This window comes from Fundulus heteroclitus, chromosome 4, assembly GCF_011125445.2.
Source record: "Fundulus heteroclitus isolate FHET01 chromosome 4, MU-UCD_Fhet_4.1, whole genome shotgun sequence".
NCBI classification, from domain to species: domain Eukaryota; kingdom Metazoa; phylum Chordata; class Actinopteri; order Cyprinodontiformes; family Fundulidae; genus Fundulus; species Fundulus heteroclitus.
This window is the reverse complement of record NC_046364.1, coordinates 13778898-13790146: the sequence shown is the minus strand read 5'-3', so window position 1 is coordinate 13790146 and position 11249 is coordinate 13778898. Positions and strand designations below refer to the sequence as shown.

At 39.8% G+C, this 11249-nt stretch overlaps 1 long non-coding RNA gene across 5 annotated transcripts in view; it reads right to left on the bottom strand.

Annotated features, from left to right (window-relative positions):
- Nucleotides 1–1215: 1215 nt before the first annotated feature.
- The window catches only part of LOC110369275, a 92461-nt gene continuing 82427 nt past the window's right edge, over nt 1216–11249 (bottom strand). For all 5 annotated transcript variants that reach the window (XR_004930873.1, XR_004930872.1, XR_002428875.2 and 2 more), the window contains 2 exons: nt 3970–4052; nt 1216–1945 (listed from right to left, as the gene is read on the bottom strand). This is a non-coding gene — a long non-coding RNA (uncharacterized LOC110369275). The remainder of the gene's footprint in view (nt 1946–3969; nt 4053–11249) is intronic.

The window sequence follows — 11249 nt, the reverse complement described above, 5'->3', positions numbered from 1 at the left end:
TAACAAAAGAAATGAGCATGTGCGGAGCAAATTCACTTAACGGCAAGTTATTCAAAGATGCACCATACTTCAATCGCTGTATTAGTTTTTAGAAAGGACAAGCATCGGGAATCCTGACAAGTATTTTATGAAGACTTCACTGATACTAATGACAGCTGTGGAGTGATGGGAAGTCACATGAGATCATTGTTTCAATAGTTGGAAAAAGAAAATCCTCACTGATGCAAAATTGAACTCATCTGTTATTTCGTATTCGTCTAAATGCGCGGACACTTGCATAAAGAGCTGTGAACACGAGAACTTCTTAAATATGAGTTTTTAGCTTCGTACTTTCATCGCTGACCAGTAATTAAAAAAAAAAAACAACTGAAAAATAGGTGCCTCCTAACACGATGCAAAGATATACAGAACGATTATCAACCAAGCCCTTGTTAAAGTCCTGATTACAGGACTAATAGCAAATAATTACAGGAGCTTTGAATACCACGAAAAGTTCAGTAAATTGACAAACAAGACAAATTATCTGAACTAAAATGTATGGAAAGATAAAAGATTGGCAACCTGTCAAAGTATAAATGAAAAATGAAGACAAAATGCTGGCTTCTCAAGTTTATCATCATGAAATTACATCCCTTATATAATAATAATAATAATAATAATAATAATAATAATAATAATAATAATAATAATAATAATAATATTAAGATAAATGAAAGTTTCTAATTTCTCCTTGTCTTTGCGGGTTCACCAAGGGCTGGTACCTATCTTTGGTACTCAGTGGATTAATAAATACACCCTGTCCATCTCAGCACAATACAAAGACAAACAGGCCAGACAACCGTGCATGGACGCATTCCCACCTAAGGACAATTAGAGTGGCCAGTTAACCAAACTGTTTTGGGGACTCAGGGGTAAACTGGAGTATGGACATTACCTGGCATTTGGTGGAACATGCAAACTCCCATTGAAACCCTCAGTAAGGGTTTGAACCAGGATATCCTGCTTTGAGGCAACAGTGCTAAATGTAGCAAAAAAAAAAAATGTTTCTGGGAAACCTTATTCTTCATCGAACAAATCAGAACAGGTTTTAATTTTCCAGATATACAAATGGGATTTAAGTATGGACATGCTTCTGTAGTATGTATTATGGTGTATATATTCTTCTGCTGGAAGCCGAAGAGTACACAACATCAGTCAAAAAAGGGTAAAAAAAAGTCATAGTGTAAAATGTTTAATTTAATTGATATTAACATTTCAGCTATCTTCTGTGTACAAATGCATAAAGATTAAAAGCTCACATCAGAGACTGTGCAAGACTCATTCACAGTAGGTCTTGGAGGTATGGAAACAGTGGTGAATAACTAAGTTGTGAGTGGACTTTTATTATCTGACTATTCATAGTGACATAGATTCAGGATATCTGCTCCTGGTAACCTTCATCGCTTTTGCTGAGCCTTCCTTGTATGATTCTGCAAACAGTGACCAAGTTTCCTCTCCAGGCTAAAGAAGTGCAAGCGTGGTGCTTTTTGTGCTTGATGAGGGGTAATTGCAGTTTGCTCCGACTGGGAAAAATAATAACACTCAGACGCTTTTCTGCCTGATGCCCAGAAGGCAGCGCTCTCTGTGTGTAAAGGATCTGTCTCTCTGACATTTGGATTCGCTTTTTAAAGAGGACATTTTTCAAAACTACCATTTGTTCATGTTTTCTGGTCAAAAGTCCTTCTTCTAGCCTTCAGTCAAACCGTTCGAGGAAGTGTATAACTTATTCATCTTTGAGATTTGTACTGCAGATGATAGTAGGTCAAATTGTGGGCTAAATCAAAAAGTGTACCCTTCTTCCTCTAAACGAATGCTTTCATTTAGTGTTTTACGTTAACATCATGTGACTTTCAGACAACGTGTGGAAGCTTGCGGTGGTTGATGATGGAACGGTCTCTGGTCTCATCTGCAGAAGAAAAGCAACATAAAGATGGGCATTAATCACATTTGTTTTAAAAATCCTATTTATAAAAATCTACGGTACAATTAAGAGAAGAAGTACACGGCAACAGCACGATAAGTTTGGTCATCATTTCAGCATATTTTGGGTGTGTGACTGAGTGTTAACGGCGCACTGATTTTGCAGTTATTGAGCAGACATGCTCATCTTTGAATAACTCCTTTGAATCACGCCAGCTTTCCAATTACAGCACTCTGGTGACTCGCAATGAACCTTTATCCATTCTGCAAATGAGCATGCTATCACTAAATAATTTCCTCTACAAAGATGGTGCTGTGCATTATGAAATATTCAGAACTCAATTTTCCGGCCCTATCAGTCTTTGGAAAGATCCATAATTACACGATAATCCATAATGTAATTCATTTTGGGCACTTTCGGAAACTGACTTCCAGTCGCTGGAAGATGTTTAATGCGCGGGTGAAATTGGATAAAGCCTTCTTTGGAGTACTTTGTTATGATTGTTTAAAGGGATTATATTTTAAAAATCCAATTTTTGACTTTATTTCTCGCTATTTGGGATATCGTCAGGGTCAGTGGAGGAGTCCATGCTTGCTATGGAGATACTGTGGTCAAGTGGCTTCTAGTAATAAAGTCCATAGAGGAACAGAGAGACTAGATTATTATCAGAAGGTCAGAAACATAAACCCTCTTGTCAAGTAGGTGTTGTTCCAACTATGAAAGGTTTATGTTTAAAAAATATATATAATTATATCACTTTACATTGACTTCAGATACATTATGGCTGTAAACAGCATTAGAAAGCAAAGGGGGTTGAATCATATCTTATTAGCCAGAAATGTGGAGCGACTGTTCAGTTATTATGTGGTGCGGCTCTATAATAGAGGCATATGTACAAAATATGGCCGTTTCAAAGGTGAGCACGAGGAGCCGATTGTGCAAGAGACGGATGGATATTTCAACAACACTGTTGTTACCCATCTGTGGAAGCACACAGTGGCCTATAGTCCACTGTGAGCACAAGAATTTACATTGAATTGTGTGCCATAAAAAGTGATTGTGAGCTTTATATTCCCATATAGCCGCTGCAGTATACTTGGGGAAGTTTATAACATATAATACGGTTTAGACAGCAGTATCTCGCTGTAAGGTGTTCAAGGAAGTAGGCCATAAAACAACCTGTAGCCACTGGCTTTAAGACTAATAAAGTTAAATGGAGCAGCGGACGCGCTTTTGTGTTGCGTTGTTGGAAGTGGCGCCCGCGACGTCCTATCTGCAGCAGAGCGTGTCAAAACAGCTGTCAGTCAATGTGACAGAGCATTCAGCAAGACGACAGTGATGGCATGCTTGGTAAAAATGGCAAGCTCGTGCAATAGCAGTGCCGAGCTTAAAGGCCAAATCCGTCAAAGCAAAGGTGAGACGGAGAAGTGGGAGCAGCAGGAACTGGAGCAGCGTGTCACGCAGCTGGACCAGGAGCAAAACTACACGAATCTATTTTGTTTTTGGAAGTGATCGGGATAAAAAACACCTGATATCGGATCCACTGTTTGTATGCATGGTGGGGGACAAAAGGATTATTTCCTTTTAATGCAGGAGGGCTGATGTTTCACGATCTTTTTTGCAGTGCAGGGCGACTGAGGTGCACTATCCGTCTGTTCAAACAGAGATTTTGTTTATGGAAACACTTCAGAACAAAGCGGTGCCAGTATATACACTTAAAGATATTAAAGATAATAAAAATAGTAAAAACAGAGTTGTATCACCACAGTTATTACTTTAGTGACCTTTTCATTATTAGCAATTATTCTCATAGGGAATAGGTAAAATAGCATTGTAAGTGAGGAATATCAGAAGCACACTGATGTCTAGGTCAGTTTAGTACCAGAGCATTGCGTTTGTCATCGCTGTTATTTTTCCTTCCGGAAACATAGAAACATCTGTCTTTTTCATCTGTTGCAGCTGTTTGTAGAACATATATGGGTAAAATAGCACAGATGCTGTTAACTTACCAGGAATCGATGACAAATAACTTCTCAGCAGAGTATCCCGTTCCGCTTTGGAGACAGCATCATTATTCACAGACATAATCTGACTGAAAACAAAAGACAAATAGAGAGAAGAATGAGTAATCACTGTTACATATTTACATGACATCAAAAAACGTAGGCAACTATATAGTTAATACGAAAAAGACAAAAGCTTTTTGGTCGAAAAAATAAATAAATAGAGATAACATTCAAGTTATTGTTAATCTATGAAAATGACCATTTTGGTGTTAAAAGTACTTTTCTGTCATTGTGTCCAGCTATTTTTAACCGGATAATGGCGAATAGATTAGTGACGCCTTATTAGCAAGAAAGAAAAAGCATACGAGAATGGACTTCTCCTCAGCCAACAAAATCAGTCTCTCTGTTGTAAAAATTTTCTGCTATAGGACTCTAAAACTACCAGAATCTTGGATTTAGGGGAAAGAACAACCCAAACCTGAGAGAAGAAGACAAAACGCAGTTTCCGCCATAGCTAGAACAGACAACTCAAGCAGTGCCAACAGCAAGACCACCGAGACGACCATGTTGTTTTGAGCGTAAAGTTTATCAAGAAACAAAAAAAAAAACTTCTTTTAAAGTGGTTGTCACATTTTATTTATTCTGTATCGCTACAACAACTCCCCTTATGTCAGTAGATCAGGTCAAAACGATAACCACTCTCTCCAAACATCCCTTCCGATGTTTCCCTACGATAATTAGCTTCAGCTCAATTATTTTGTGTTTGGGCTGAACGAGTGCAGCCGCCATCTCATTGTCAGCATTTAAAACTTCCATCACCAAACTTCAACTTTAATAACGCAAATATGTGCTTGAGCGTACTGGAACAGTTGTCTCATAGTGGCCGTTGTGATTCGTGCCGTGGTGCCTGGGTTTCACTTTCCAAATCCAGCATCGTCATAACACAGACAATAATGTAACACCATCCTCCGTGTCATTGATCGCCTTTTGCTCAGTTCTTTTCTTTTAGACTATTTTTTTTACCTGTTTCACAGCTTTAGACAAGGACATAAATAGAACTGTAGCCAGTGTGAGTTGCAAGCCTGAACACAATTGTAAAGCGAACGGCTGCGCTCACATGGTGGTTGATAGAGACCCATCAACACTTACTTTGGGCTGAAATTGCCACCGAAGCAGATCTTCAAAAAAAAACAAAAAAAAAACTTGCAGGGTCTGAAAACCTTTTACATTATATTTCATTTACTTTGACTACTGCTCCTTGAAATCTGCGTTCACTTTATCATTAGAAATCATTCTCTGTTTGTAGGTGGGATAACACCCATTCGGCCACACCGAGTTATCTTTTACTCAGAAGATTTTAGTGTCTTTCTTTGTATGATGACTGTTTCCAATAACATCGTTCACTTCCTTCTAGAAAATAATACTTTTTTTTTTTTTTGCCAGAGCAATCAAGCTCTGATGCCCCTCATTTTCTCCATGACATTTTGTGATGAATTCCATCTGCAAAGCGTTTCCAAATGCTTCGCCCAAGGATGTGTAATTTAAACAATATCAGTCAATGTGCTGCTGCCAGAATAAGAATTATGGTCACACGGATATCTCATCTGACGAGCAGCAGAGGACAGACTCGAATAACAAGAGTGCAATAATTCACTCAGTGTTATTATCCACCTAATTATAACGCCAGATCCGGTCATGTCTCTCTTCCTTCCTGACTTCAGAATAGATTAGCGAATTGACCTTCTGTTTTAGTCGTGTTTAAAATGTTCAACTTTCCATACATACCTGAAATGGGTCTGGTGTGTAGTTGTCTGTTTGTCAGAATGTACAACAACAAAGCTAAAACACCCATTAGTAGGTCACATGACCTTTATAAATATTAAACATTCAGTCCAAATCTGTCAAGTGGGCAAAGTAACCACACACTAAGAGTCATCGAATTTAGCAGGCAAACTATTATAATTATACCACTATAACACATTTAATGAAAGCAATCAGCTCTGGATATTTTTGCCTTCAAGGAAGCAAAGGTCCAAGTCAGTCACAGAGCTACTCCTCGGTTCTCCATTCATTTTCAGATAATGTTCTCTGGGTGTCAGGGTCTTGGCAGCGCTGCTCCCCAATGAATGCTACCTCCAAGTCCGCTGCTGGGTGGGTGTCCCTAATTAGATTCTCATGTGAATTTAATGGACTCACTGCTTTTGGTCTTGCAAGACAGTGCAAAATGCTATAACCTCTGTTGGGTTATAGCGAAGCGGGACTTTGCCCATGTCCTCTGAACAAAAGCTGATGTTGAATCAATCAGACCTTATTTCTCACCACAAACAGTTTGCTGTCATTTGTTCCAAAGACATATACAGATATTGTAAATGCAAATATTTTTCTGTTCATTTGGAAAATCTAAGGGGTGTTATTTCTCAAGTAGAGCATTTCCTTTTCCTTTTTTTTGAGCTGAAGAAGCTTGTACATTTACAACAAAAAGGACTCAGGCTTTTTCAAACTCAAGATCTTCAGAGGTCAGTGCAAGAAGTGCTGGTCAGCCACACTAAAGTCGGTAATAAGCAGCATTATCCCGTCATATTGTCATATTTGACTTGCACGTTTGAAACTTAGTTTACCAGGATACAAAATCTTAGAGTGTGTGCAAATAATAAAGAATATTTTCCTTTGCACATACTGATCACTCCTTCTGAGGCGCCATAAAATCATTATGTCTGTGTGTGGAAAAGAGGCTGTTTAAGTCGTTCCCATTTCTGTCTCCTAAATTTCTCTGTGCTGTTCTAATGAGGACCGACATCTGGACTCATCTCACAATACGAGGCTGTGATGAATGTGACCCCTGTGGTCAGGCCCTGCCCCAAACCCCACCAGGGCACATAAAGCAGTAGCGCAGGCCTGTTAAAGCGCTGCACTGGAACATAAATCGGTCCGAGCTCTTTTTAACTGTCCAATTTGCATGGCCCTTACACAAAAGGGCTAACGATGTTTTTACAAGACAAACACGCACAAACACGAACACAGCGCCAATGCGTGCGTGCAGGTAGGCTGAAGAGGCAGAACTTGTTTGTTCGAGGCGGACGCTTCCCGGTTACGAATCTGTCAACACGTTCGACGATGCTCGTTCCTTAAACCCGGTAAACAAAAAAAGTTGAGGGAGACGGACCAGTCTGCGAAGACAGATGGAGGCTCTGGGAGAAAAGGATCCAAAAGTTAGAGAGAAAAAGAGGGAACGGAGTAGAAGCGAGACTGCCGATGGGAAAAGGCAAGATGAAGAGGGTGCTGAGATGGGAGTCTGGGTTGTTTTATCTAGTGGGCAGGCTGACGGTGGCGGCAGGATCTGTCTCTGTTAGCAAGAACACGGTCCTGTTATTAAAGCCATTTATCACTGGCGGAATATTCTCCCCTTAATAGGCGCTGTCGTTAATTACCCAACTTTGTCAAGACAGCGTGTCAAGGGCTCTCTGTTTTCTCACAGACAGGCTCACCCAGGCACTCCGACGCATACAGAAACTTACACATGTCATCAGGCCAGGGGACACATTTTTTTTTATAAGTGCAGAGGCAGAACAAGGAATCTGCCCAGGCGCACATCAGAGGAGACTTTTTGCAGCCTGTCAAGACATGACAAAATGATGCAGGCTTTGACAAAAGAGTTCAAATAATCTGGAGAAGAATCGGTATAATTAGGCAACTCTTTGCTCAGTGGACACTAAAGAAATTAATATCATTAGTATTTTCATTCCTTGTGGGAAGACAACATTTTTTTTTATTTCCCAAGTGTTCTATTTTGTATTCATTTTATTTTTGAGTGTTTTTTACTCTATTATGGTTTTAGCTTTATTTTTTTTACTTCCATTTACATACAAATATTGCATTCATCTAATGTAGAATGCAGAAATCCAGAAACATAAGAGAACAATGTCATAATGTACCATCACCAGTAATGGTAACACGCTACTTATACATGCATAAGTCATAATAATTAATGGACAGTCAAGCCCTTAGGAGCCCATCTTTACAATACTGTGAGCGCATGTATTTCAAACTGACTTTAAAATTATTTTTCTTGTGAATTTCTGTAAGACAAACGAGTGATTTAGAGCTAATATCCTGGATACTGGATGATAAACATCCTTTTGAGGTGCAGGAAGAACTTACACATCCCTGATTTCAGTTCAATAATGGGAAGCAGACTGCTTTTTAGAAGTGCCAGGGACCTTTAATTTATATTCAGTTGATAGTATCAGCTGCCCTGTTTAAAAGAAGAGTGTGGGGGCAAAGTCTCCTCCTCCTCCTCCTCCTCCTCCCCCATCCCTAATTAGACACTTTTGTTCTCCTTTTATAATTAGCCACTTAACTAGCAATGGAGGCGCGGCTGCAAAGCATTTACAAGGATACTCGACAAGACGCGCCAGCACCTTTTGTTTAACAATTAGTTTCTCTTTGAAAGGAACAATGCACAACATCTGCTGGTCTTGTAGCGCTTGGCGAGAAGGGGGGGGAGGCAAACGGAGCCAGCAGTAAGGATTGCACCACGAGGATTTCCAACGAGGGCTGCGAAGTTTATAGTCTGAGGAAACTGATATAAATATGATGATAAGAGAGTCAGAGATGGGCTGTGTAATTGGGACTTGTTTTTCCCTCATTTCACTGATTAAGAACGGGCGTAGTGACAGGGCAGATTCCCATGTGAACAATGCAGCACAGGCAGAGTTTAGCAGGCGTCCCACGACGGCTTCCTTTAATACCCGGTCATTTACATTGTAGTTATCCAACGACAGACACGATGAAAGGCAGCGTGACAACTGCTTCATTGATCCCTTTGGCACGATGAGCTAACCAGCGTGCCGTCAAGGCCAACTAATCAGATGCATTGATCATGGAATACCTTTTAACGCCCCCCCCCCCCCCCCCCAGGCAATAATATCACCCCCCCCCTCTCCCTCAAACTACAGGTCAGTTGACTGCTGGGATGCCAGGCAACACATTTGGGATTTTATTTCCCCTGTTGTGTATCCATGACATCAGACTCTGAACTTACTTTGAAACTTTTCGATAAATTGGCAGTAGTATCATAACTGTAATCAAATTATGTGCTGTATTTCTGCACATTTTCTCTGAATCGTCCTGTTGTAACTCACTTTTGATTCAGGAGACTTATTTCATGTTCAGCTTGTTTTACTGTTTGTCCAGAAGAGGTTGCTGTGTTCACTGCGATTTTACAGGGAGGGCCTGATTCTTCTGACTTCTGTCCACTGGGCAGATAAATTGAATGAGAAAAACAAAACAAAACTGGAAGTTGCAAAGTTTGTATAGATCTTCTCCGCTCTTTCATTGCAGACGCTTAAAATCTCCCGTTAAGTAGGAGTGGGCAATTACATAATATTTAAATGCTTTGTATTAAATGTGTTCTTGTGCTGAATTTAGGGTTATGTACATAAACTGAACTCCTAGAAAAGATCCAAATCGAGGAACTGTTTTTTTTTTTAAATTAATAGCTTTCATTGTGCAATCTTTCCTAATTGACCACATGCTAATTGATTATGGATGTAATGTTCATCATTGACAGTAGGGGGCAGAATCCATTCATTGATTTGACTTCCATTATGTGGAGGCCATGTAATTGTGTTGTGGTGCCTATTAACACACACTTACGCCCCTCTTCAGAGAGCAATGTTTAGCCTGTTGACATAAATGTGTTTACCTTGTTTCAAAGAGCCGCTCTGACAGTACAGCATGTGAGTTATGAGAGAGATCTGAAGGGGAAGGAGTTCTTCAAAGTGAAATCTTTCTCTGCCCATTTGCAGCAGAATCTAAAAAAAAAAAAAAAAAAAAAAAAAAAAAAAATCCTGCGAGGGAGTCTGAACAGCTGTTAGAGAGATGAGCCTCTCTCTGATACCTGCGTTCCCATGATGCTGGAGATCAAACGCTTTGCTTAGCACAACATCCATTCCTGTCTGTCACACCCTCAGGCTAAACATCGGCAGTGTGCCTTAAAGCTTGCAAATGTTCTCATGACAAAGTTAAAATGTCTCGATTAATATCTGACAACTGTGCGTTTCCTTCCCTCCTCCACACCAATCCGTGTGTCTGCCTGTGCAGCTTATCCATCTCGCGAGTCCTGCTGGAGACGTCCATCACGGTGTCGTCCCCGTATCAAAAAGGGTGGAAAGATTCAGCCAGCGACCAGATCTTTGAGAGTCTCTCACATTTTGCTGCGATGCATTGCAGAGTGCTGTGAATGCACTTTAAATTATTATTTTTTTTCCCTTCAACATTATTTGAAATGATGTTATATTTCAAAGTTCCACGGCCAGAGTCATTTACACGAGTTGCTGAATAATTGAAAACCACAGAAAAGATGATGGGAAAATGCAGAGCAGCCTCAATGGTGGTCTCATGCCACGAACTCCCATCAGTCCTGTTGCTCCATCTTGACGTTTAATGTCTCATCCATCCATTAACTTTTAACCAGACCTCATGGAAGATGGCGAGAGACTTAAAAGCCCGGTAAGTCAGACCTAATTAGCCAACGCCTAATCAGACAAACCCCAGCGCAAGGGCACTAAGTGGATTGTAGGGAGCAGTTAAGATCTTCTCTGGTTGACCCAGCAGAAACAAAGAAAAAAAAAACACAAGAGAAAAACACTAAGACATATAAGCAAATGTGGAAACTGAACATGATGGGTTCCCAGTAATCAGCAAAAAAGAAGAAGAAAACATATTCAAAATATATCCTAAATGGTCTTCTCTCTTACAATAAGGCTTAAACCTAAGATTAAATCTAACATAGAACATTCTATCAATTTTAAATCAGTTTTAAAATCTGTATTATTCCTGTAAGATTTATGGTTCATGTCGGAAAAAGGATGTATAAGTTCTACATTTCAATAATATTACACTTACCTCTCCCACTTGACACTCAAATGTGAGCACTAAAGGACAAATTAACTTAAAGTAGCCACAGGTAGAGGACAGATTTGGCACAGTCAATAAAAGTGGGTAAGATAATCCGGTGTGCTTGATTGGTTCAGGTCTTACTTGACCGATGCGGAAAATTTGTGTCACGTATAAATCAAAACAGAAAAAGAATCACATGTGGGGTTCCTCAAGGCTTTATTCAGGAGCCACTTTTATTTATTTCCCCCCTAGCTCAGAGTTTGGACAACTATAACTCTTTTGCTATACCAGTGTTAATAACACAAAGCATTATACGAGTGTCATGACATAACCAGAGTCCCTTACAGTCACTGTGTTAGTCTGTCTGTAATGTATATAAATGG